A 27,980-nucleotide genomic window follows, 5' to 3' on the forward strand; every position below is an offset into this window, starting at 1 on the left:
CACGCAGAGAGAGTCCACTCTGAGTCATATTTCTTCCCCCAAATAATTCCCAAACATGTATCAGTGAATTGAGAAAGCTGAAGGAGGAAGGAGGAACGGATGACAAAAATGAGGAAAAGAAGAAAAAATAGAGAGAGAGAATAAAATGATAAGAAAAAGAACAGTAATAAAAGAGCAGTGAAGGGAAAGAGTTATTTATTTATTTATTTTAATATTTAATTAGCTAGTCGGGGGGGAGGGAGATAGTGGGTAGGAGAGGCAGGAAGAGTAAAACCAGTTACTTTAGCTGTAGATAAGACAACGAGTCCCCCAGCAATGGAAAATACACTAAGAGTTAATTCTGGTCAACCTGAAGGAGAGGGGGAAAGGGATACGGGTTTATCTTGTATTGATAATAAAATAGAAGAGAGTAAAAAACCTGTCCTGTCTTCAGCTTAGATGACTCTAGATTGCCTGAGGCCCCCTGAGCAGAGGCAGCTGGTTGTTGAGAAAATAAAGCAAATAAAAAAAAAAAAAACACCTCTGGCGGTCTTTCCTGTCTGAATAAGGCTCTGCTTGCTGGAATATTTGTATCTGGAATTGGCTACTTAGAAAGACAAAAGGCCAAAGGTTTCAGAAAGGAATAGAATTAGAATGAATGACACCCCCTGGTGGGACAGGAATCTTGGTAAAGAAAGAAGCTCAGCAGGGGAGCCTGCTAGGAGCAGATCTCTGGCCCCCAGGGACTGGTTATGGGGGTTAAGGAGTCAGGGGTGTGCTTTGGGAATAATAATTAAAAAATTATTTTTTCCTTTCTTTTTACTCTATTTTCTAACCCAAATAGAGTTATAGTCACCTCCGTGGTGTTACCGGTAGGACCCCTTATTGACTGTCCTGCTAAAGGCAAAGAAACCTACCATTTCCAGTAGATGCTGTCGGAGCTCAAGCCACTAGCAGCTTCTCAATCCGCCATCTTCCGGAATCCCTGAAAAATAGCATTTTAAGGACTGCTGAAGACTTTTGGAGGAAGTAGAACCCAAATATTTAAGGGATAACCAGTTGTCTCCTTTTCTTTAAATAACTATAAATAACCATCATCCATGAAAAGATGCTTTCCTTACCTTTCTAAGATGTTTGTCCTTGATCTTATAATTTTATACCTTCCTAGGTTCTTCTTTGTAATGTTAATCACAATTGTAATTCTGCAGTCACTATTTACTTGCTGTGTGTCTTGAGACTTTGAAGCAGAAACAATGTCTGTCAGCATAATCTTTACTTTCTACCTCCTATTATGATTCTTAGAAATTTACCTTTTAGTAATGTCAGTATCAGATATACAGTGAAAACTTCTGTTGGGGACTTTCAACCTGCCTTTTTCCCAACCCCCCAAATTTACTTAATTTAAAGGCAAATTCCCAAAAAGTAAATGTCAAAAAACTATAATTCAGCAAGAAAAAAGTCATAAAATTGATACACCAAAGAAATATTTCCTCCATGCTTTCAAGACACTGAAAACAAGGTTTTGAAAGCAAGTTGTTAAAATCAAGCAACAGTGCAAACTTTGATTTTCCAAATGCTATCTGAATGAAACTTGTGTGTTTTTTGCAAAAAGCATGTCTAGCTCCATGGATGGTGAAGAGGAAATTGCATACTATTATACACCAATTGCCACTGAAAGATTTGCCTTGCATGTCACAAAGTTTGCCACCATGAAGGATAATATTTCCATTTTAGCTAGAAAGATGTGTTTGCCACATCTGAACTGTTAGTAGAATGTTACTGTGAAAGCAAGTCAATATTCTTTCCTTTTGTTTCTATCTGTTTGACTTTGAAACATCAGTTTTCCAGAGAGCTATTAACCCTTCAGTGGTAGAAGAGTATATATCCCTTCCATATAACAATGAAATGCTTTCTAAGTTGGTGAAATGAAATCAGGCATGGTGTAGACTGACACTAGGGACTAGTTCTGACTATGACACTATCTTACCTCAGGATTCCTATTCTCTTGAGTTTTGGATATAACTACATTAAGACCTAGTTTTCTGTGTCATACACACCATCACCATATTTTATGTCCTTTGACATTTGCATATAGCTATGTCACCAGTTGCTTTTATTCTCCCTGGACTAAGCCTTTATGAGAGTCAACATATCAAAGACTCAGCCTATGTATTAAAAAGACTCAGTCTGTGCTTTAAAAATTTTGAGACAATCAGTTTTTCCCCTCATATTACTTAAATATTGATTTATATAACTACAAATTAATAGGAGTGTATATAAACACCATTCCCACCACCAAAGACTGTGTTCAATCCCATTCCCCACCCACACCCCCCCACCCCATGAAGCTGAACATACACCTTCACCCAGATTCTTTACTGAATATAGCTAAAAATATTAGATACCAAAGCCTAGTAATGCTATTATCTGTGCCATCAGAATCTGCTTTTTACTCTGTTCTCTTTCTAATACTACACCAATAATAATAACAATAATAATAATAATAGACAAAGAATGGAAAATACTTGAAGTTTCAAGAGTATGTATAAAGTTGGAAGGATATCTCACCAGATAGGCCATGTGCTTTGCTATGCATACAACCCAGGCTTAATATCAACTCTGCTACTAATAACAGTAATAGTTTTACAGTGTTTTACAGTTAATTTTGTTCTGAGGACATATCTCAGCAAGAATATTCATAAAATTACTGTGTTTAGGTAATGCTTGAAAGACAGTAGGTAAAAATGTATGTTAAATGATTCAGGAGCAGGAAAATCTTTAGGTATAAGTTTCTTTCACTTTGAAAATATCCAGTTTGCTACTTGCAAAATTTTCCATTCATTTGAAAACCAAAACTCACATTTTTTGGTTGGGCCCCAGGATTGTGTTTCTAAATACTCATAACATGATATTTCCTGATAGATTTATAGCTTAAAGTGGGGGAAAGAAGACTGTTAAGGCAATTGAGGTGGACTGCCTCTCTCTTCCAAGGAATTACAAGACTCTCAAACAGTGATACTCCCAGTAACCTACTTCTAATATCTACTCGATATCTCCTCTCCCAGGTTGATCATAAACTTCCAGAGAGAAGGAATGACATTTCCTGTGCAAAGGAGCCTTTCTTTTTTCCCTATTGGTAACTGTGTAAGACAGGGGTTCAACTAGCTTGGAATAAATTTGCACTGTATGAATGTAGAGATTATAGATTCATGAATATAAAAGGCATAGTTTGGAGATGTATTATATATTTATTCTATGACAATAAAATTAGTATGACCAGAAAACAAATTATTGTCTATATTTGCCTAAATGCTCTTGGTAAGACTTAAGATTTGTGGTCCTCATCCATGGATAGGCACCCAGGCACAGTAACAAGTTTGGAGAAAATCTTTGGATGCGGTTTTCAATAGGACTAGTGACCTCTATGATGTGTTTTGGAAAATTTGGAGTGTTTTTGGTTGTTGTAGTGATTGGATCAACTAATGGGTCAGGAATAGTAAACGGCCTATTTCCAGGACAGTATGGCACAATGAGAAATAACCTCATACCCAAACAGCTTCCTAATGGCTTATTCATGTGAATGGAAACTCTGATTATAATTATCTAAGTTTAGACTCTAATTCAGATACATATATATATATATATATATATATATATATATATATATATATATATATATATATATCCTAATCTCAAATATATGAATACACACACTCTTTTTCATGGATTTAATAAGTATAACATGGGGCTTGGTCAGTGGCTTACCTGGTAGAGCTATTGTGTGAAAGGATCAGGGTTCAAACCCCAGGTCATCATATTAGAGCACTTGCAGGGGAGTAGCTTCATGAGCAGTGGAGAGGTGCTGCAGTATCTCTCCTCTGTGCATCTCTCTCTCTCTCTCTCTCTGCCTTTCATCCTTTGCCTAAAGGGAAAAAATTGAATACTGGGAGCAGTGGAGTTGGGCAGGTATAAAACCCAGGTGATGGGAGCCAGGCAATGGCGCAGTGGGTTAAGCACACGTGACACGAAGAGCAAGGACCAGCTTAAGGATCCCAATTAGAGCCCTGGCTCCCTCACCTGTACGGGGGTCGCTTCACAGGCAGTGAAGCAGGTCTGCAGGTGTCTATTTTTCCCTCTCCCTCTCTGTCTTCCCCTCCTCTTGCCAGTTCTCTCTGTCCTATCGAACAACAGTGGCAGCAAGAAAGATGATAAACAACAAGGGCAACAAAAGGGGGAAAAAGTGAAAAAATAATAAAAAGTTAAAAAAAACAAGTGATAAGCATGGCAGTAAAATAAGTAAATAAATAAATAACATTTCTAAGAGTGATCCTACTGTGTACAAATAAGATAGTGTTTTACCTTATTCATCACTTTACCAAAAATTGTTACTATTTTGGTAATTGGTATCATGAGGAGCTATACTCAACTTGGTATTCAAGTCTTTATCAGTATCATTTTCTACCTATTGTATTTGCAGTTATTCTACCTAAAGATAAATTGAAAGATAATTTTGAAAGTACTTGTAATTATTACTTTCATTCAATCATAAAATGGAACTATGTAATTGTTGATTTTACATGTCAGTTTGACAGAAGAAAATAATATCTAATATAGCAGGTGAAATGTTATTTCATGGTTTGTCTGTAAGGATGTTTAGAGAAGGCTTTAGTACTTGAATTGGCGAATTAAATAAAAGAAGATCACCATCACTAAGCCAAGTGGATACCATCCAGTCAAAATTTACCAAAGGTAAATTTGCTCATTCTTTTTTTTACCCAAGACAATCATTGCTTCTTGCCCCTAGACAGTGGTACTCTTATGTTCTTGACTTTTCAACTCAGACTGGAATTTAGAGCATAGATATCTGATTCTCAAGCCCTTTACTCATTGCTATACCTCCCTGACCTCATCTATAGTTTGTTATGCCTTTTTAAAGCCTGTTAGTCCTGATACAGTAATATGACTTTTTGTTTTTTAAAGTCATGACATTTGAAACTTTACATAGCAAAATATAGTCTTTAAATTATATTTTTTCTCTTTGTCTTTACTATAATAATAACATAATTACAATTACTTTAAGATTATTTGGGTGAGTAAATTATGTAGGTAATTAATTTTAGAGTAGTAAATGAGATGTTAGAAAATAGCATAAAAGTATTTGTTATATTTTGGCCTAACATAATTAAGAATTACTTGACTAAATACGTTTAAAGTACCTTCTAAAATTGTAGTCATGTGATGTTTTTTTCCTTTGTCTAAGAATTTAAGCTTTTTGAACCAAAGGTCAATGGTTTGAACCTAGATGTCTACTTCTTAATGTCATCATCTTAAAGAGACATTTTATAATTTTCATGCCTTATTTTATCATCAGTAAAATATCATAATATGCATCTCACAATGGTTGCAAGGATTATATTAGTTGGCTTATATGTTACTCTTAAACAGAATGCTCTCTAGCATATAGTAGAGACTCAATGCAAGGCTTCATTCACTTTCATATTTGTGGAACAAATTCTGTTTATGTGGTGAAGACAATGGTTTTAGCAGACCCAGGCTCTCAGCCCATGGACTAAGCAAGCCCATACATCTGATCAAACCTTCCTGATTGCCTCTGCTTTTCATATCTGAATACTGGGGCTAGATTCAGGCAGTACTCTTACTGCTCAGGCCTGGTTCTATATCTATTGTATGGCTGTGGGATAGGAGGGTCAGCAACACCTGATCCATTTTCTTGGTTCTTTATAAGAATTCTGTATTTTTTTTTTCCAGCAGAGGGACAAGGGATGCTCAACTGTCCTTGCCTTCCTGCGCAAGAAGGAGAACATACAGGTCTTACTGAAAAGGTAAGAACTCATTGTTACTGCTACTAGTCTATTTTTGCAGAGAAATTGGAGTGATTCTTCCCTAACATATAGATCAGATTTGATTTATCTGCTTAAAACACACCAGAGGATTCTCATTTACAATGACTTTCTTAGGCTTGTGCATATGACATACAGTTGAAATCGCTCACAGTAGTACCAATGATAGTGTCCTTCTTTGCCATAGGTGCCACCCAGGTTCAAACCTGACCCTCATTGAGTTGAAGGAAGCTTCAGAGCTGTTCCTCTGCTTTGTGTCTTGATGTCTTGGATGAACAAAGGAAAGAAAGAAAGAGAGGAAGAAAGGAAGGAAGGAAGAAGAGGGGGAAGGGAAACAAAGGAAAGAAAAGAGAGAAAAGGAAGGGAGGAAGGAAGGAAGGAAGGAAGACAGAAATGGAGGAAAGGAAGGAAAGAGGAAGGAAGGGAGAAGGAGTGAAAAAGGAAGGAAGGGAGAGAGGGAAGGAAGAAAGAAAGAAAGAAAGAAAGAAAGAAAGGAAACTCAATACAAGGATACATGTACAGGGAGATTTTCATAGAGGGAAAATGATATGAAGAGACACTTGGAGAAAGTAAGCAAGAAATGCCAGAGTCTACCAGAGAGGTCTGAAACATAACCTTCCTCCATGCTTTCAGATGGAACATGGCTTTCTGATATCTTGATTTCAGATTTCAGCCTCCAGACCTGTGAAACAAATTTATATTATCCTAAGCAACTCACTTTGTAATACTTTGTTATCACAGTCCTAGTATGCTAATACAGTGTACAATGTTTGATGAATAGTGAATGAATGGGTAAGTTAATGATGCCATAAGAAGTACATGGTAGTTCAACTTGATTATTCAGGGAGACTTTGACAGAAGTGTCTACTTTTTCCATTTACTTCCTTAAAAACTGTGTAGTTAACCAGAAAGGAAGCAGAAGTTTCCATCTCAAATTTAGTGGATTCTTGTTTTAATGCTTTTAAACTTGTTATTCATTTATTTATTACATACATCGAGAGAAATTGAGAGGGGAGGAGGATGGAGAGAAAGAGATAGGTTTTCAGCACTGTTTCACCACTTGCAAAGCTTCCCCCCTGCACGTGGATAACAGGGGCTTGAATTCAGATCCTTGCACATTATAGCATGTGCACACAGCTAGGTGCATTACCATCCAACCATGATAGATTCTTTTTAAGGAATCATTTTTAACCTTTATTTAGTGCACTCAATTATGAAAAAATAACCAAGAAAGTCATTAGGAAGTTATTAAGGTAAAAAAAAAGAATGGTAACAGACTAAGAGAAAGTTTACTATGCACCAGGCACTCTTCTTATTCTTTACACATACTCATTCATTCAATCCTTCACAATAACCCACTGAAATAAGTACTGTTTTTTCTCCTCAGTTTATAGATGAGAAATTAAGCACAGGTAGATTTAAGTGAGTTGTCCAAGTTTAAGATAGCAGCTCACCTGGGAGAGGACATACTTTGCCAAGCATGTGATCCAGGTTCATTCTCACCTCTACTATTCTAGAGGAAGCTCCAGTGCAGAGGTATCTTTCTTTCTCTCCCAGTGTCTCTGTTTCTTTCTGTCTGAAAAAATTAGAGGAGTAAAACCCCAGCAATGACAAAAAAAAAAAAAATAGAGTTGGATTTTTCCACCTAGATAGTTTGGTTCCATATCCTATAAAACTACTGTATCCTACCTGTTGAAATTATAATATTTTAAAATTCCTTTGGTTACATTAAAAGGAAAGGATATAGGAGTTTGAGAATTGGTAGACAAGATGAAAGCCAGAAGAAGAGAGAACTCCCAAGGAAGAAGGCTGAAGTTTGGAAATGGAAACTACTACAGGAATTTTAGACACAAATGTTTAACTTTAAATTGTCTTTTATTGTGCTGTGTGTTTTGCATTAGTCACCAGGGATCCTAATCCATTTGGGAGTAGATGGAGTAGACTACTGGTTTAGGGTCAGGTCATGCAGAAAAGAGTCACTCCAGAAGTAAGAAATAGAACAGGAAGTCAGGAGCAGTAATTAGAGCCAAAATTCACAAAACAGAATTCAAGCTTCCCAATCCCCTGAAATTCCAGAAATATCACAAAGTATGTTGGGTCTTCCAGAAACCAACTTAGCTACTAAAAAACAGGGGCTCCCTAATGATTAGAAAGCTTAGGAGCCAGGAAAAATGATAAGGATGATACGCATGTGTACCTAATTGGAAGGAAAGCACAAAGCTTGCTTGCTTTTTCTTTCCTTTCTTTTTTCCTTTTTTTTTTTTTTTCTTAAAGGCTTAATCCTTCCAGGTCAAATTTTTCAGATAGGAGACAGGAGAGAATACCAATGCTTCCTCCTATGTAGTGGGGATCTGGTTTTACCTTAGGTTGAACACATGACGGAAGGCAAACGTTTGGCCTGATGAAGTGGACTTAAGGAGAAACTGTAGTAGATAAATAGAAACTGTTGAGAAGTAGTCATAAATACGTGTGAAGGAGGGTGGAGAGGCAAGCTAAGTTGTTTATGTGCTTCTAAAATCAAACTTAATGTCCACTGACAGCTTGTTACAGTAAAATATTATTTATTTTTCTTTATTGGGGATTAATGGTTTATAGTCAACAGTAAAATACAGTAGTTGGTACATATGTAACATTTCTCAGTATTTGTTTTATTTATTATTGTGTATAGACAGAGAAAATTGAGAGGCCAGGGGAGATAGAAAGGAAGAGAAACAGAGAGAAACCATTCACAAAACTTTCCCCATGCAGGCTTGAACCTGGGTCCTTGCACACTGTGATGTGTGTGCTTAAAAAGGTGCATCACCACCTAGCCCTAAACATTTCTCAGTTTTCCACATAATATTCTAACCCCCAACAAGGTATTCTTCCAACATCATATTCAAAAACCTAAACACTTCCCCATCACCCCTTTCTACCCAGAGTCCATTACTTTGGTACAGTACACCAAATCCAAGTTCTGCCTAGTGTTTTCATTTTGTTCTTATATTTCAACTTCTGACTATGAGTGAGATCATCCCATATTCATCCATCTCTTTCTGGTTTATCTCACTTAACATGATTTCTTCAAGCTCCATCCAAGATATGGTAAAGAAGGTGAATTCACCATTTTAATAGCTAAGTAGTATTCCATTGTGTTTATATATACCACAACTTTCTCAGCCACTCATCTGTTGTTGGATACCTGGGTTGCTTATTAAAAATCGGTTATTAAAAATTGTGCTGTTATGAACATAGGTACACACAGCTCTATTTGGGTTGGTGTATTTGTTTCCTTAGGATATATTTCCAGGAGAGAAATTGCAGAGTCATAGGGTAGGTCCATTTCTAGCCTTCTGAGATTTCTCCAGACTGCTCTCCACAGGGGTTGGAACAATTGACATTCCCACCAGCAGTGCAGGAGGGTCCCTTTGCACCCACAACCTCACCAGCATTTGTTGTTGCTATTCTGATGTATGACATTCTCACAGGGGTGAAGTGATATCTCATTGTATTTCTTTGCATTTCCCTGACAATAAATGACTTGGATAATTTTTTCATGTTTGTTAGCCTTTTGGATCTCTTCTGTGGTGAATATTCTGTCCTATCCTCTCCTCATTTTTGGATGGGGTCATTTTTGTTTTGTTTTGTTTCTTTTGTTATTGTTGAGTCTGGTAAGATCTCTATATATTTTGGTTTTAGCCTGTTGTCTGATGTATAGCATGTAAAAATATCCCATGCCAGTTTGGGTGGTGGTTTCTTTTCTTCTTCTTCTCCTTCTCCTCCTTTTCTTTCTCCCTCTTCTCCTCCTCCTCCTCCTTCTTCTTCATCTTGTCATACTCTTTTTTAATTTTTACTTATAAAGTGGAAACATTGACAAGACCATAGGATAACGGGTATAATTCCACACTATTCCCACCACCAGAATTCCATAACCCATCCCCTTCCCTATATAGCTTTCCTATTCTTTAATCCTCTGGGAGAATGGAACCAAGATCATTATTGTGTGTGGAAGGTGAGAGGTCTGGATCCTGTAATTGCTTCTCCACTGAATATGGGTATTGACAAGTTGATCCATACTCCCAGCCTGTCTCTCTCTTTCCCTAGTGGGGCAGGGCTCTGGGATGTGGGGCTCCAGGACAAATCCAGTTGACATTATGGTAGCATCTGGAACCTGGTAGCTGAAGAGTTAACATATAAAGCCAAACAAATTGTTGACTAATCATGAACCTAAAGGCAAGAATATTGCATATGAATATTTGGGGTCTCCATTTTGGAAATATCTAGTAGAGGTCTGTGTTACGTATATTCCAAGGGGTCTATGACTTTACTAGTTTTTGCCTGAGCCTGACATCTGATATGCAGGTGTATCCAAATTATTGTTTGAGGAGGTGATGTCTTGGCTGAGAAAAGGGCTATAAAGCTGGATCAGGGAAGAGAGTAGCTCCCAAATATGGGAAAGGTGTATAAATATTGTCAACTGTAAACCCCATCAATTTAATCTGGGGCCCACATTCAGTATAGGAGCCTATGTAACCTCTACATCTCTGTAGGTCCGAGCCTGCATTCTGTGGTCATGCCGCAATTTCAGGACCAATCTTCTTCATAGAAGATAGATAGAGCATGTTATCCAACCTCCCTACAGAGGATAGAACATTCTTTACCATTGCTGATCCACAATGAGGGTAAGATCCTATGGGGACCCACAAAAGGGTCCATTATGTTGTTCCTGATGGAGATGACCAGTGACAGTGGCAAGAGGGATCTGTTAGAGGTGTAGGCCCATCGTGTCTGTATGGAACCCCAGGACTCCCTGAATAGCTCCCTAGGAGATGGGGTGGCCTGGTAGTGACTAAAGAGTCATTAGTAAAGTATGCCAGTCTCTTGCACTATTCCACTTTTGCAGTCCTTACTTTGATAAGGTTAGCTTTGGAGTGACTGAGGGAAGTGTAATAGGCAGTAGGTGAGGAGGGTATCTAGGTGTAAGTAGACACTATTTCATTATGAATTTTATGGTGTCTCTTTAGGTCTTTCTACTTGCTTGCATCATTTATTGATTCACTGCAAACTATTGTGCACTTTTGCTTTCAGGTATATATTTTGCCCCAATTGATGGATGCATGTGTATGTATGTCCTATCTCATGGGCCCTCATCTATATATCTAAGTTTGGGGGCTTTGTTAGGAAATGAATGGGTGGTGGTTTCTTTTGCTATGCAGAAGCTTTTTAATTTGATGTAGTCCTATTGGTTTATTTTTGCTTTAGTCTTTCTTGCAATTAGATTTGTATCATAAATGCTTATAAATTTGTATTGTAAATTTGTAACAATATATGTAATAAATTCCTATAAATTTGTATCATAAAAATTTTATATCATAAATGCCTGTAAAATTTATATGGAAAAGAGTTCTGCCAATATTTTCCTCTAAGTATTTGATAGTTTCTGATTTAACATCCAAGTCTTTGATACATTTGGAATTTACTTTTGTTTCTTTTTTTTTTTTTTTTTTTTTTTTAAGAAATGAACTCTCTTGGAGAGTTTTTTAAATTTTTTTAATATTTATTTTATTTATTTATTCCCTTTTGTTACCCTTGTTGTTTTAGTTGTTGGATAGGACAGACAGAAATGGAGAGAGGAGGGGAAGACAGAGAGGGGGAGAGAAAGATAGACACCTGCAGACCTGCTTCATCGCCTGTGAAGCGACTCCCCTGCAGGTGGGGAGCCAGGGTTCGAACCGGGATCCTTATGCCGGTCCTTGTGCTTTGTGCCACCTGCGCTTAACCCGCTGCGCTACAGCCCGACTCCCTTACTTTTGTTTCTTGTAAAATATAGTGGATCAGTTCCATTCTTCTGCATGTTTCAACCTAATTTTTCAACACCATTATTGAAGAGACTCTCCTTTTTCCATTTAATAGGCTGGGCAGCTTTGTTGAAGAGTAGATGTACATTGGTAGGAGGGCTTATTTCTGGGATCTCAATTCTGTTCTACTGGTCAGTATGTTTATTATTTTTTTGATGGTTTGACTTCTCTTACAGTCTTTATCCTTTTTTTATTTTTAAAAATTTTGCCTTTATTTCCCTTTTGTTGCCCTTGTTTATTTAATTGTTGTTATAGTTATTATTGTTGTTATTGATTTCAGTAACAGGCAGTTTTTCTTACAATGGTCCTATAATACAATTTGAGATCTGGGAGTGTGATGCCTCCAGTTCTGTTCTTCTCAAAATTATTTTTTGGTAATTCTAGGCATTTTCTGGTACTGAAAAACATTTGTAGATTTTAAAGACAAAATTGTGTAGTACCTTAGTGGGGATTGCATTAAATTTGTATATGCCTCTAGTTAGAATATTTGTTTTGATTATGTTAATTCTTCTAATCCATGAACATGGAATATCTTTCCACTTCTTTGTGTCTTTTTCTAGTTCCTTGAATAATAATTCATAATTTTCAGTATATAAATCCTTCACTTTTTCTGTTAGGTTTATTCCTAGATATTTTTTTGGTTTTTGTTACTATAGTAAAAGGTACTAATTTCCAGATTTCTTATTCTGACTTAATTTTTTAAAAATTTTATTTACTTATTCCTGAAGAATTATTGCAGGAGAAAGAACCAGACATCACTCTGATACATGTGCTGCCAGGGATTGAATTTAGGACTATGTTATTTTTACAGCCTGAAACCTTATTATAGTGCTTGATATTTTCCAAAAGCTTCCTGCTGGATTCTTTAAGTTTTTCTATGTATATTATCATATCATCCCAGATAGTGATGGTTTGACTTCCTCTCTTCTAGTCTTTATCCTTTTTAAAAAATTTTGCTTTTATTTCCCTTTTGTTGACCTTGGTTTTTATTGTTGTTTTTATTATTTTGTTGTTATTGATTTTGTCATTGTTGGATAGGACAGAGAGAAATGTAGAGAGGAGTGGAAGACAGATTCGGGGAGAGAAAGATAGACACCTACAGACCTGCCTCACCATCTGCATTCTTTTAATTTCTTGTTCTTGCCTAGTTCCAACACTATGTTGAATAATAATGGGTGTTAGTGGGAAGCTCTGTCTAGTACCTGATCTATGGAGGAATACTTCTAGTTTTTCACCACTGAGTATGATGTTGCCTCTAGATTTGCTATATATGGACTCCATTATCTTATGAGGTGGAATCTCAATGTGATTTTAATTTGTATTTCTCTGATTATGAGTGAATTGGAGCATTTCCACATATGTCTGTAGGCCATGTGTATCCCTTCTTGTATCTCTTCTTTTTTAAAGACTCCTTTTTAAATTTAATTTTACCAGAGCACTGCTCAGCTCTGGCTTATGATGGTGCAAGGGATTGAACCTGGGACTATGGAGCCTCAGGCATGAGAGTGTGTATCTCTTCTCTAGAGAATCATGTATTAATTTTTTCCCACTTTTTTTTCTTTTTTTAAAAAAATTTTATTTATTTATTTATTTATTCCCCTTTTGTTGCCCTTGTTGTTTTTTATTGTTGTAGTTATTATCGATATCATTGTTATTGGATAGGACAGAGAGAAATGGAGAGAAGAGGGGAAGACAGAAAAGAGGAGAGAAAGACAGACACCTGCAGACCTGCTTCACTGCCTGTGAAGCGACTCCCCTGCAGGTGGGGAGCCGGGGGCTCAAACCTGGATCCTTTTGCCAGTTCTTGAGTTTGGTGCCACCTGCGCTTAACCCACTGCGCTACCGCCCGACTCCCTTTTTTCCCACTTTTTATTGGGCTGTTCTTTTTCTTTTTGTTGAGCTATGAGAGGTCTTTATTTAATGTCAACTGCTTGTCTGAAATGTCCTTTTCCCATTTGCTGGTTTTCCTGTTTATCCTTATGGAATTTTCTTTTGATGTATAAAAGCTTTTAATTTTAAATAGTTACATTTATGCATTTTTGTTTTTGTTTTCCTTGTCCATGGGGTGGAGTCTCCAAATATATCTTTAATGTTAAGGTCCTGAAATGTTTCACCAAAGTATTCTTCTATGTATTATTAGCTTCAGCTCTGATATCCTATTGTTGATCTATTTTGAATTAATTTTAGTGTATGGTGTTAGTTAGTGTTGTAGTTTAATTTTTCTGCATGTGGTTGTCCAGTTCACCCATCACTATTTGTTATAGTTGTTTTTTTCCATTGGACAGTTATGGCCCATTTATCATATATAATGTGCCTATATATGTGTGGGTTTAGTTCTGGGCTCTCTGTCCTGTTCCATTGGCCCATATATCCATTTTTGTTCCAATGTCACACTTTTTTAACTATAATTATTTTTTAATGTAAACCAAAGTGAGGAATGAGGATGCCTCCATTTTTCTTCTTTTTTTCTCAGGAGAGCTTTTGCTATCTGTGGCTTTTTATAATTTCATACAAATTTTGTGGAAAAGTTGTTCAATTTCCTTGAAATATTTCATTGGTATTTTAATAGGGGCTGCAATGAATCTATAGATTGTTTTTGGCAGTATTGCCATTGTAATATATTTTTTCTTCCAGTCTATGAATAGAGGATGTCCTTCCATTTCTTTGTTAACCTCTATTTCTTTTAACAGTGTCTTATAGTTTTCATTAAAAAGGTCTTCCTTTGTTATATTTATTCCTAGGTATTTATCTTATTTATTTATAACTTGCCATTATTTTCTAGCTTTTAGAGTTTTTGTAGGGAAATCTGCTGATAATCTTATAGGTTTTCCTCTGTATATGACTCTGGTTTACTCTTGCAGCTGTCAGAATCCTTTCTTTATCCTTATTCCTTTTCATTCTAAATATGATGAGTCTTGGTATCTTTAGGTTGGTTGATTTTGTTTAGGACTCTGTGGGCTTCCTAGAATCTTTATGTCCTTTCTGTTGTTTAGAGTGGGAAGGTTTTCTGCTATTATCTCCTATGCAACTATTTCTTCCATTTTTTCTCTCTCTTCCTATGGCAAGCCAGTAATGTGTGTATTACTTTTTTTGAAGTTATCCCATATATCTATTTTTGTTTTCAGTGTCTCTTAATCTCTTTTTTAGTTCTTTTCTTAGTTTTCTTCTATTGATCCTCCATCTTGCTATTTCTGTTTTCTGCCTCAGTTATTCTGTTATCTCCCCCTTCATCTGTTTTCTGTAGCTCAATTATTTTGTTAACTTGTTCATATACTGTGTTAGCTTATTCAGCTAGTTATGCTCTTAACTCAGCTATTTCAACTTTTAGCTCTCTATTTACCTCAAGATAGTGTTGTCTTCCAGAGTCTCAATTTTTGTTCCCCATTTATGATGATATTACCTTCAAAAGCTTTCTTCACTCCTGTGATTATTGCGTCAGTTACTATTTAATTGTTGTCCTCATTCTTATTTGCTTCTAGCTTGTTGGGATTTTTTTCTGGGTTTCTGTTCTGGTTTATTCAATGTTTCTTTTCAGTTTAACCATTGTATTTGGTGTCTTTTGAATTTTGTGCCCTAGTTGTTTTTTATATATAGTGTGATGTTGTTTCTGGTTGGTTGGTTCCTGGATCCCTGAAGCAGGTTACTTTTGGTGTGTTTCAGGAATTGGTGGAGCTGTCAGCCTAATGTTGACACAACTACTTTTGGAAGATGGGAGGCAGGGTCTCTTGTGTTCAAGCTGAAGAGAGAAGTGGGTGATTGGAACAGCAAGATGTTGCCTTCTTATGTTGAGTACAGCTTCTACAGTCTTTAAGGGTCCCTCCCTCACTCACTACTTTTAAATACACTAATCACACTTACTTGAGTTGTCTTGTGTTTACTAAGTTACTTAAGAGTACATAGTTGTAACTTTTAACAATTGTTTTTGTTTTATCTCAATCCCTAATGTGAAGCAGGGTGGCTGTTAGTCCCTTTTTTATGCTGCTAGCAGTTTGGTTGTGATTTACCTTCTGTGTGGGCTGTAGGAGCCAGAGTCAATCAGAGAGCTTTTTTTTTTTTTTTAATTTTTATTTATAAAAAGGAAACACTGACAAAAAACAGGATAAGAGGGGTACAACTCCACACAGTTCCCACCACCAGAACTTTGTATCCCATCCACTCCCCTGATAGCTTTCCTATTCTTTATCTATTTGGGAGTATGGGCCCAGGGTCATTATGGATTGCAGAAGGTGGAAGGTCTGGCTTCTGTAACTGCTTCCCCGCTGACCATGGGCGTTGACAGGTCAATCCATACTCCCAGCCTATTTCTCTCTTTCCCTAGTGGGGAGGGGCTCTGGGGAAGCAGGGCTCCATGGCACATTGGTGGGGTTGGTCTGCCTAGGGAAGTCCAGTTGGCATCATCTTAAGCATATTTTTTTAATTTATTTTTTATTCCCTTCTGTTGCCCTTGTTGTTTTAATTGTTGTGATTATTGTTGTTGTTATTGATGTTGTCATTGTTGGATAGAACAAAGAGAAATGGAGAGAGGCAGGGAAGACAGAGAGGGAGAGAGAAAGACACCTGCAGACCTGCTTCACTGCCTGTGAAGTGACTCCCCTGCAGGTGGGGAGCAGGGACTCGAACCAGGATCCTTACACAGGTCCTTGTGCTTGTGAGAAGATAAGAGATAACAGAGATAAGAAAAGGAAACATAGAAAGGGAAATATTTTGGTCACTCTAATTGAGGTAGGACTTCAAAGTTCTCTTGCCTATTATAGAGTCACTAAGTCTAGATTCTGACAAGCATTGGATTGATAGACTGGTGTAAGAGATGAGCTCCAGTTAGGAACTGGAATGCTATCCTTGTCCTCCTGCCTCTACTAAAGTGTTCAGCTGTTCCACTTCAAGTACAGAGCCATCCCTCATCAAGTATTCTTCTTAAATTTCAAGAATCTCTTCCTCACTCCTTTTCTACCCACTGGTAACAGCCTGTACTCACCTGCAGCTTAGTGAGTTTCTGATGATAGCTTGGTTGTATTTTTTTTTTTGAGTTTTCAGGTGATTTTTTGCAGTTTTCAACTCCATAGCCATGACTGTGTACCACAGTTAATAAATTTTAATAGTTTTTTTCACATTAATAATTCATGATTAAAATATAATTCATTCTTTAGACTTTATTGTTATATTTGGTAATTTTAAACTGAATAAAGATTAGTCAGATTATTCATGAGTAAGCACCAGCAAAGTTTTGTTTCCACACACTGTGACTAGTTCTTAGTCGCAGGATTCAGTTTCACTGTAAGCTATGGAGCACTTCATCCAAAAGCCTTGTTGAGTATCCCTCAGCTCCATCAGCAGATATCCCTAACACAGTATTACTCCCTGAGGACTTCAAGTAGGGATTTTCTTCTTTAAATCCCCTTTTTACCTAAGTGCTGGCAACAGGATTATAACAAGGAACATATTTCAAAGCCATTTTTTTTCTGTCCCTATCTGTTTCTGCAATCTTTGTTTGTCTAAATAAAACTCTGGATCCAAGTCATGTTTATCCCAGAACAATTTCACTTGCTACATGTAGTCAGTTTCTGAAGTATGAAATCAGGGACTGCTGGAGAATCTTTAGGGCACACAGCAACAGAAGTTGAAGCAAGGATCTTGTTGTTTTTTTTTAAGAAGCAAAAGAGAGAGAAAGACCATAACACTGAAATTTCCTTCAGTGTGGTGGTAGCAGGACTTAAACCTGGACTTCATACTTAGGAAAGCAGCACACTATCCAAGTGATTTATTTTGCTGGCCTGACCTCTTTTTTACTTTTTATTTTTTTTGAGGAAATAGTGATTTACATGGTTGTCTCAGGTGTAGTCTACTTCTCCCCCAGATGTGTTTACCACACCTCATCCTCTACCCAACTAGCAAGCTCCTCCACCTTAGGACACTGGATCCCCAGCATCCCTTCACCCCACCACCCTGAGTCTCTCAATGTGTTATTTCTTAGGACCAACTTATTTGCTAAGATATTCTTTACAGTACTTTTTCATTTACCTGCTTTCATAGATACAACAGATAAAAAATCCAGAATTCCCTATTTTTATTTTAAGCAGATCTTGAGCTTTCTGACATCTGGAAAAACTGTTTTTCTATTTAGATCTTCTGGCATTTTTTCAATTGGATTCACATAAGACTATATTGCTCTATATAGTTTGAACCATAGCAACACCTCTTCTTTTACTTGGTGATGCTAGAAGATTTTTGGCTGAAATTAAAGTCCTTGAAAAAGCATTAGGGCAGTTGCCATACTCCTGCTGTAAAGGTGTTACTCAGTCTCCTTACCACAATTGATAAAGTCTCTTGTTTCACTTGGGTAATCTTACCCTTCTGAACTGGGGTCTGAACTCCTGATGTTAAAAGAGTTTGCATTTTAGAAGTTTAAGCTGGAGACAATGGGAAACCAATTCTACAGAAAGAAGCCTTAAAACCACACTCATTGGTCTTTCAGAGTCTGAGTGATGCAGAACAATTGTCAGCCCTACTCATAATCCCAAGTCATCAGCCAGCACCTCTTTTCTGTATCCTGGAAAGGCTTTTCCATTGAAGAGGTTTTGTTGAACTGGGGGGTGGGGATGGTTGGCAAGAGAATGGAAAAGAGAATGGTTGAAAACAGGAGAGAAAAATCATCAAGATGAAAAATGAAAAAGATCTATGATGGTAACCCATCTCTTACTGACTGTGGAATACTGCTCTCTGTGATATATTTTCCAGTTCCACATATAGATTGTTTCCAAATGAGGCAAATTAGCAAGCTGCCATCACTTTCTTTGAGAAATTGTCAACAAACTAATAGATCTTCCCAAATAGTCATTCCCCTCAAATTGAGCCTATATTTTCCATCACATCACTGAATTTATGTTTCCTCTGGAGTAACCTAAGCTTTGTTTATGCCCTTTGGATGCTTGCTTCATATCCACCACTATCGTATTTCCTTTTAGCAATGTGATTGTTTGGCCAGGTTATACAGATCTAAGCCACTGGAATAAATCTTTCCAACTTATAATTATTTTCATGTTTCTCTTCAAATTTTCTGTGTATCAGCATCTTGTACTCTAGGCTTTAGGGTTGTGTCCTATACAGGGAATCCTAGTGATGGAGCTACACTTGGACTCTGGAACCTGGAACAGTTTGGTATTAGTTATCTGCCATTAACCTATTAAAGTCTTAAATTTCTTATTGATAAAAGTAATTGCTAACTCTTCCCTCAGTTCTGTTATTGAGTTCCTTCTCATACTCTTGTTAGTTACTATACCTTTGTTAAACTATGCAACCAGTGAGGCATCTCACTCTGATGGCAATCTGTCCCAATTGTGTTTACAAAATAAGGGCACAAAGAAGAGAGAGGACAGGTTTGTGTGTGTGTGTGTGTGTGTGTGTGTGTGTGTGTGTGTGCATGTTTCTCCCATGAGGATGTAAAGAAGTACAAATTGCCTTACATAATATGGACAGAATTCACTGTAGGCAGTGAGAATTTTAGCTTCTTAGAACAAAATTGTTGACAAAAGACAGTATTTGCAACATAAAGTACACTCTACATGGCCTTCCAGTGAGATTACTTCTTTAGCACACTCTGCCAGTTCCTCATTTTTCTCTTCAATGTACTTGTCTCTTGCTATTCTTTTCGTGATTTTTTTTACCAAAACATCAGGTTATTTTGTAATATTTTATCCCATATATGTTTTTTTTAAATTTATCTATCTTTTGGCTCTATAGAAAAGGTCTTGAGGAAACCTGAAAACCATTAGGACTTTGAAAGCATGCTTGATTAGGATGCCCTCCTTCATTTGAAAAGAAAAATTCTTCAAAGTCCTGTACCTAAAGACAACATGTTTTTTTTGGTTCCTTGTGGTTACTTTAATGTCTGACTTCTTTTTGACATTGCATTTATAAAAGACAGAATATTTCCAAAGATAAGAGTTTGATCTACCATTTTTAGCTCATTCCAAGTCTCAAATATTTGACCTAGTTTCATCTTGTTCAAGTTAGGTAGTTGTTTTCTTTCACTTACACCCTTTGAGTTGAGTATGATTCAAACCACTCGGTGCTTTCCCCCTTTCCCCCACTTCCTCTCAGTTCACAGAACTAGAATTTTACCTGACATTAATGAGCTCAGCAGTTCAGAACTGTGATTGAATTTTCCTTTTCAGGTTCTTCTCCTTATGTGTGCTCTTCACTGATTAGGGCAAGGATATGAAACCAAGCTTGGGTCCTTCTTCTGAGAGTATTTCTCTTAGCTCCCCTCCACCCAGTATGCCCTAGGACACAGGGTCCATGTGGCCACTGAAAGCTTGTACTTCCTTTTATGGATTTACCCATACACAGAGGGGATCTATAACCCTCAAATGCTGCCAGAACAGCCCAGCCCCCTTCTAGGAACCGAGTGCCATCTGGTAATTTTCACTGGTGGTACTAAGGAATGGTCAGTGAGTGGCTATTGACTAGTGAGACCAGGCTTTGGAAGTGAAGACTGGAACATCAGCTTTTTGTGATGCTATATAGACTCAGGGGAAAATAGGATGTTATAGTAAGTCACAGAATAGGAGGTGCATCCTCATGTTCTTGATCAGAATGATGAGTCTGTGAATTCTGTACATATACTAGACCATCCAGATGAATTTTCAAGATAGAAGAGTCAACACATTTTGTTTGTTGCCACCAAGGTTAGCCCTGTGGCTTGGTGCCTGCACAACCCCACCATTCCTGGTGCCCTTTATTTTTTCTTTTTCTTTTTTTCTGATAGAAAGTGAAAGACTGAGGGAAAGAGAGAGAGAAAGGCAGAGAGAATGAGAGATACCTTCAGCACTGTTCCACAGCTCATGAAGCTTCTTACCTGCAGGTAAAGACCAGGGATTTGAATAAAGGTCTTCAGTCATATTAATGTATGCATTCTACCAAGTGAGTCAATGCCTGGTCCTACATTTAACACTAATGAATGACATTTAAGTATCTAGACCTCTACTTTATGGGATCTTCCTTATTCTAGGTCTGATGGAACACAGTGTTACAAGAAAGACTGTTCAGGAATTCAGCTTACAGCCCTCTGATTTTGTTGTTGAGGGTAAGGACTGTGAGAAGGTGCTTCTTCTAAAAGAAAAGTTGAAAGCAGATCAACCTTCCAGGAATCATTTATATTTTTTGCTCACTTAGGTATGTGACCCCTTAAGGGAATATGGCTCTCTAGAGAAAGAGCTGTGTAGTTCTAGAACCTGCCAAGCTCAGGGAGCTACCAGTGGCATGTACCCTACTAGTGGCATATCAGTTACATTGCATAACCAGCTGGGTAGGGGGCCTCCTCTATTTTACTCTAATTACCACTCAAATGAACGCAGCTTGTCACCTTACACTAGTGCATGTATAGAGGGAGTAAGTTCTCTTTTCTCTGTTTTGGCACAGATGTTTATACTGTTAGATTCTTAAAGCACTATTTCCCTGAAGGTAAAGTGACTTTCTCCACTTAAGGTAAAGGTTAAATATCACTGTTATTTTCTGCTAAGTGTGTAATAATAATAAAGGAATCTTTAGGATGGCTCTTTTAAAAAAAACACACCAAATAATATTAAACATTTTCATGCTGATGAAATAAACTTTTCAAAGTAATATGGAAAAGATGATTTCATTTAAACACCTTTCAGCCAAAAGAACATATGCTGTTGGTTAAGCAAAACAGGAATAGGGACTTGCCAGTATATCTTAAGGTCTGTGGTTCAGCCGGTTGATTCATCATTGACTCAGGACCCCCTGGCATAGAACCCAGTATGCAGAAGGACCCTTGTGTCCTTGTGGATGCCCTGAATACAGGTTTTCACAGGCAGGCATACAAATGATTGAGTGGATATATGTGAATGAGTATGTAGACTTCCTTGAAAAAGCAGTCTGCCAAGCCACAATCCAGGCTCTCAAGTCTTCAGGTGTTCAGAGAACTGACTAATTTATGACTAAAACATATATACCTATATTCAGGCTATCCACAGTTACAACAACATAAATAGCTGCCAAAGAAGAATCCTTCTCTTTTCTCTAGCTCCTCCGTTTGACAGTGTCAGGAAATCTCATCATAGGTAAGTGGTATGCTTGAAACTACCATTAGCTGCAGTCAGATGCAAATAAATAAAAGAAAGCAAAAATTCATACTCCTTACAGAAAACTTGGATAAGCCCCTGTGAAAAGGGTTATGCAGTAATTTAATAAATATTGTATATCTACTATGTGCTAATCAGAGCAAGAGGAATCAATCAGAAAGGATCTGAAGCGTGTGCTGAATTCAACAAATGTAGTACTGGCTTTCTGCCCTGGTATTTGTAGAATATTGACTCACTGAAATAACTGTCATATGCTGGGAAATTGTGCAGATGCAGTCACATCTGCCATGTTGACCCCTCAGTCTATTGCTAGTTCCCACAAGAGTTGGGACATTCTCGGAGTGCCTGTTCCACCATGTTGTGCCCTCAGGGAATTGTCTATTCCCCACGATATTTGGAGTGCTTTGGTTACTCCTCCCCCTTCCCATTTTCATGAGAGTTGTTATCCTACCCTGGAGTGCTGTGGTTACTCCTCCCCCTTCCCATTCTCACAAGAGCTACTCCCATAAAAATCCCTTCTTCTTCCGCACCTCTCTCTCTTGTGGGCTTCTTCACTTTGGTGTTTAGACGCAGGAAAGGTTACTGCATTAGGCGGCCAGTTTTGCTACCTCCACGTGGCCCAACCTGTTTCCCTCTCACCCAACTCTGAGGTGCCAGCACAAATAAAGATTTGTGTTCTCTCTTCGCTCCGGATCTCCTCTCTCTCTTCTCCGCTGCGCAGCCTGACACTTGGCACCCAACATGTCCCGCACTCACACCCCATTGGGTGGCCCGGCCTGAGGTCCAGAAAAGTCACCCAGACACGGGTAAGTGGCAGCCACCTGACTCTGCAGCCCCGCGTTTCCCCCCACCATGGGATTTTTTCCGCTTTATGAGGAGATGTCCCAGACATTATATCCTTCTCTCATGGGACAGGCTCTCAATCTCAGAGATGCTTTAATTGGAGCTACACCATGGGTTCTCTTGGCTATACTTGCAACTTTCAGGATATGTACAAGGAGTCCTGCCAAAAGGTTAATAGACCTTGAGGCTGAGATACAAGAGTTAAAGGATATGTTCTCAGCGCTTAATCCCTCTAAGCCTTCTAAAGATTCCGCTTCCATGACTCCTCCCCCCGCTGATACATCATCATTAAGAGACCTTGAGGCTAAGATACAAAAGTTAAAAGAAGTGTTCTCGGCACTTAAACACCCTAAGCTTTCTGCAGTTTGCCCCGAGAGTTCTGTTCCTGTTTCTGTTTCATCAGACATGTGTTCGGTTTCTCCAGCAGCCATTTCCCCAGCAGCTTCCACTTCTGTGACTCCTTCCCCCAAGTCATCAAACCAAGTCCATACCTTCCCGGTAAATGTGGCCCCCAATTTGACAAAACCCTCAGGTGTGGCATCCATACTCCTCCAAAGAGCTCAAAGAATTCAGGCAGGCAGTGAAGGAGGACTGGATTCATGCCCCATGGACCAAGTCCATTTTATGAAGATTTTTCCAGCACCTTAATACCCCCAAGACTGGAAAGACTTAACATGTGCTGTGCTCCCAGACCCCCTCTACCTACAATGAGAGGCATGCTTTCGTGATGAATGCTCTAAACAATCCCAGATAAATAGTCACAAACAGAATGAAATTTTGATGCATTGTTTGGAGCGGGAGAGTTTGAGACTGGAACTCAGCAGGCAGAAACCAAGTTTCCAACTGGTTATTTTGAACAGGTTTATTTTATCTGCACAACACAAGCATGGGAAAGGTTAACCCCATCCACAGGAGAGGCCTCAGTCCCCATTAACTCCCTTTGTCAAAAAACCTTAGTGGACTTCATTTCCAGGGTGCGGTCAACCTTAGAGAGAAAGATTTATAATCCTGAAGTCCGTTCTCTCCTCCTGCGTTCCATTGTCTGGGATGGCATGATTCCAGAATTCCATCAGGCATGCCTTAGTCTTAAACACCAACACCCAGATAATTGGATTTTAGCAACACAGGAACTTAGATCAGGCTCTTATGAGGCACCCATTATGGCAAAGGCTTATGCAGTTACCCCACATAATCAAAACGGAGCCTGCTTTCAGTGCGGTCGCCAAGGGAATTGGTGTAACCAATGTCCAGATAAGCTGCAACCATGCCTCCAGTCAAGGCAACCACGCCTCCAGTCAAGGCAACCATGCCTCCAGTCAGAGCAACCATGCCTCCAGTTAGGGCAACCACGCCTCCAGGCAGGGCAACCCCACCTTCAGTCAGGGAGCCAGAGGCCACGAAGACCTTGTCCAAAATGTCAGAAAGGTTTTCATTGGAAGAGAGATTGTTGGTCCAAATTTCATAAAGATGGCATGCCCCTGAATGGTACAAATTCGGGGCCTGAGATTTTGTGGACCACTCCTGTTTTAGAACGAGGTCATCCTACTATGACAGTAAGGATTGGCAATATTCCTTTTAAATTTTTTATTGACACAGGGGCAGAAAAGACGATTTTAAGGCAAGCAGAGGTTCCCCAAAATTGTGAACTCCTCCAAGGACCCCATATACACAGAGTTGGAGAGATAACCCCAGCCTTTCTCACAAGAGATTCGCTCATGTGGGAAGACCCTGAAGGGACTACCGGACACTTCCACCCTTTGGTAGCTGATATTAGCCCCAACATACTGGGCAGGGATCTTCTGGAATGTCTTGATGTTAGGATATCCACAGATGCCTCTGCAGAGTGTAACACCCACCCCTGTGAGACTAGATCTAATCAGCACCCCCAATACTAACTGCCACTGTTCGTAACCAAACTCCCTGCTTAGACTGGATTTTTAATGAGCCTGTCTGGGTGGAACAGTGGCCTTTGCCTATGGATAAGCTAGAAATTTTAAAAGAGCTCGTCCGAGAGCAGTTGTCCTTTGGACACATTCGTCATTCCAGAAGCCCATGGAATACTCCTGTCTTTGTGATTAAAAAGCACTCAGGAAAATGGCACCTTCTCCAAGATCTCCGTGCAGTAAATGAAACCATGCAGGTCTGGGGCCCTCCCCAAAGGGGTTTGCCTCTTGCTTCTGAAATTCCCACAGGAATTCCAGTCATAGCTATTGATATACAAGATTGTTTTTTCTCTATTCCCTTGCATCCGCAAGATTGTAAACTTTTTGCCTTCTCTGTTCCTTCTATTAATAACGCCAGCCCTGCCGATAGATTTGAATGGGTGGTGCTGCCCCAGGGCATGGCCAATAGTCCTACAGTTTGTCAAGAGGCTGTTAAATCTGCCCTTTTCCCATATATTCATAAGGGCCTTAGTGTTTTTCACTACATGTATGACGTCTTAATATGGGGAGAATTAGATACAGATCTCTGTGCCCTACATGATTTTCTCATTCCTGCCTTAAAGAAAAGTGGCCTTAATATACCTCCTGAGAAGATATAGCTAATTCCTCCAATATCCTTCTTAGGTTCAGAGATTTCTCTAACGCAAATTCGTCCCTTAAAACCTAGTGTTACTTTTCCTTCTAACCTCACTCTTGCTTCTTTACAAAGTTTTCTTGGAAATTTAAATTGGCTTAGGCAGTATCTTTATCTGCCTACTAGCTGACTCCAACCACTGTTTGACCTGTTAAAAGGAAACAAACAGCCCTCCTCAAAATGTATGTTAACTCCCAAGTCGTCCTTGGCACTGGAAAGGGTTAACCAGGCCCTCCAGGACATGCACCTTGTTCGATTCTCCCCCTCCTCTCCGGTAAACCTTCTAATCTTTAACTCCACCCCCACAGTCGTGGGGACATTGTGGCAGAACCATGGGGTCTTGAGTGGCTTCACACACCAATAGGTGGAGCTCCAAGACTCCTCACTGAGATAGACACGTTAGCATTCATGGTTTGCCAAGGAAGAAATAGGTCTGTGCAGGTCTTAGGGAAAGAACCGGATTTAATTATTCTTCCCTTTTCTCTCACAGATACAGAGTGGCTCATATGCCATCATTCCCATTTTGCTATAAGCTTCGTAGGGTTTCCAGGAAAAATAGATAACCATTTTCCTTCTAATAAATTGATAGCTTCTTTAACTCTTTTGCCCCTACTAGCACCTAAACTTTTCTCTCGAGATCCCATCCCTTCTGCTCCTACAGTCTTCACTGATGGTGGAAAAAAGGGAGCTGCTGCCCTTATATATTACCCAGACAAACAATCCCCTAAACCTCTCTTTACTGAGCTTCCTCATAATTCCCCTCAGTACAAAGAACTTTATGCTGTTTTCCTTGCATTAAAAGCTGTACGAGAATCCTTCAACCTTTTTTCTGACAGTGTGTATACTGTTAACTTACTTCCGTGACTTGCTTGTTCTTATGTGAAAATTGATGACAACCCACTTTCCCCTCTTTTGATTCAAATTGCCTCTATGCTGTGTTCTCTAACGCAACCACTGTATATTCAACACCTTCGTTCCCACAGCCCTCTTCCTGGTTCCCTGTCTGAAGGGAATGCTGCAGCTAACCACCTTGCCTCCACAGGAACTCTCCGAGTCTCTGTCTCTGATCCTGCTGACTTTCATTCCCTAACCCATGTTAATCTTAAAGGCCTTCGAGCTTGATTTCCTGATGTTCCTTTACCACAGTTGAAACTTATCCTTGCTACATGCTCTTCCTGTGAAAGTCTCATAAAAACACCTGCTATTCAAACTCTTGGGGTTAACCCCCGAGGCTTAAAAGCCAGTGCTTTTTGGCAAATCGATGTCACCCACATACCAAACTTTGGCAAACAAAAATATGTGTTTGTCTCAATTGATACCTTTTCTAAATTTATGTGGGTGACAGCTCAGACAGGAGAAAGCTCTAAAAAGCTTATAAGCCATATGCTCTCCTGTTTTGCTGTGATGGGCTTACCTCTTCAACTGCAAACTGACAATGGACCTGTGTTTACCAGCAAACAATTTAAAGATTTTTGTTCCCTCTGGAACATTACTCATACCACAGACATTCCCTATAATCCACAGGGACAAGGCATTATCGAGAGGGCCCACCAAACTCTTAAGGCTCAATTAAATAAAGATAAAGGAGGAATGTACCCCCTATTATCCAGCTGGCAAAAGCCTTAACTACATTAAATCTCTTTAATATTTAAAATAACTCAGACTTACCTCATATTATTCTTCACTGGCAAACATCATCTACTCTTCCAGCTATTAAGGTATTAAGGTCAAGTGGAAAGACCCACTCGATAATATTTGGAAAGGGCCTGACCCTCTATTGACCATGGGAAGGGGTTTTGCATGCATTTTCCCACAGAATTACTCTAAACCTATCTGGGTTCCTGCCCACCATGTCCTACAATACCCGCATGATGGCACTGCTATCCCTGAAGAACAAGAAATACAAGAGGATTAGATGCAGGATACATCCCAGGATCCATAATATGACATGGCAGAATCTGGAAAATCTGGCTCACAGAGCCCTCTCTCCTACCCCTTTTCTGGATGTCTTATATTATGACTGGCCAGTTGTGTTTTGTGAGTGAGTGTGTTGAATGACCAAAAATTTTTGTATGACCCATCTGCTCAGAGTACTCTAAAAGGTAATTGACGTTATATAAAAATGCTGGATGCAGCCAAAGTTTCTGGAGACATCTAGAAACATTCTAAATTTTTTCTCTCTCTTTTGATTTTTATATATAATTTTGGTATATATGTAAGTGCTTAGTCTTAAACTGTGTGACTAAAGACAGATATAAATTTGTTTTTAAAGTAATATGTTTTTATAACAAAAGTTTTTTTCCTCCTGTGTGTTATAACTAAATGCTTATAGGTATGTTTCAAGCTTGGTAAACATTAACTTAACGGTTAAAAGTGTAACCTTGAAGCTATATTAATACCAGGCAAGGTAAAATTCATTTGCTAAGTAACTATTTAAGGTAAAGTCTAAATATTTAACGTGACAATATATCCTCAAAACTAAAATGCAAATTCTCTATAATGGGCACTTTTGGAGGGCCCCCAAAAGTGCTCTGTAAACTATCTTGTGGAAATTAATCCACAACAGATCTGGCATCAATCTGGCACTGTAAATGTTAAAACCATTGTCACTAACATGTGTTAACTCTCTAAGTAACCTGAGTCTGTTTATAGTCCAAAGTAAAAATATTTTAAAAATCAAAATATATATTTTAAACAAAATTGGTCTGAAGATCCTGCTGTAGAGACTGCTACGAGAGGTAACATTGATGACCTTTAAACAAATTCATAAAGATATTTAA

This window comes from Erinaceus europaeus, chromosome 7 (assembly GCF_950295315.1).
Source record: "Erinaceus europaeus chromosome 7, mEriEur2.1, whole genome shotgun sequence".
Taxonomy (NCBI): Eukaryota; Metazoa; Chordata; class Mammalia; order Eulipotyphla; family Erinaceidae; genus Erinaceus; species Erinaceus europaeus.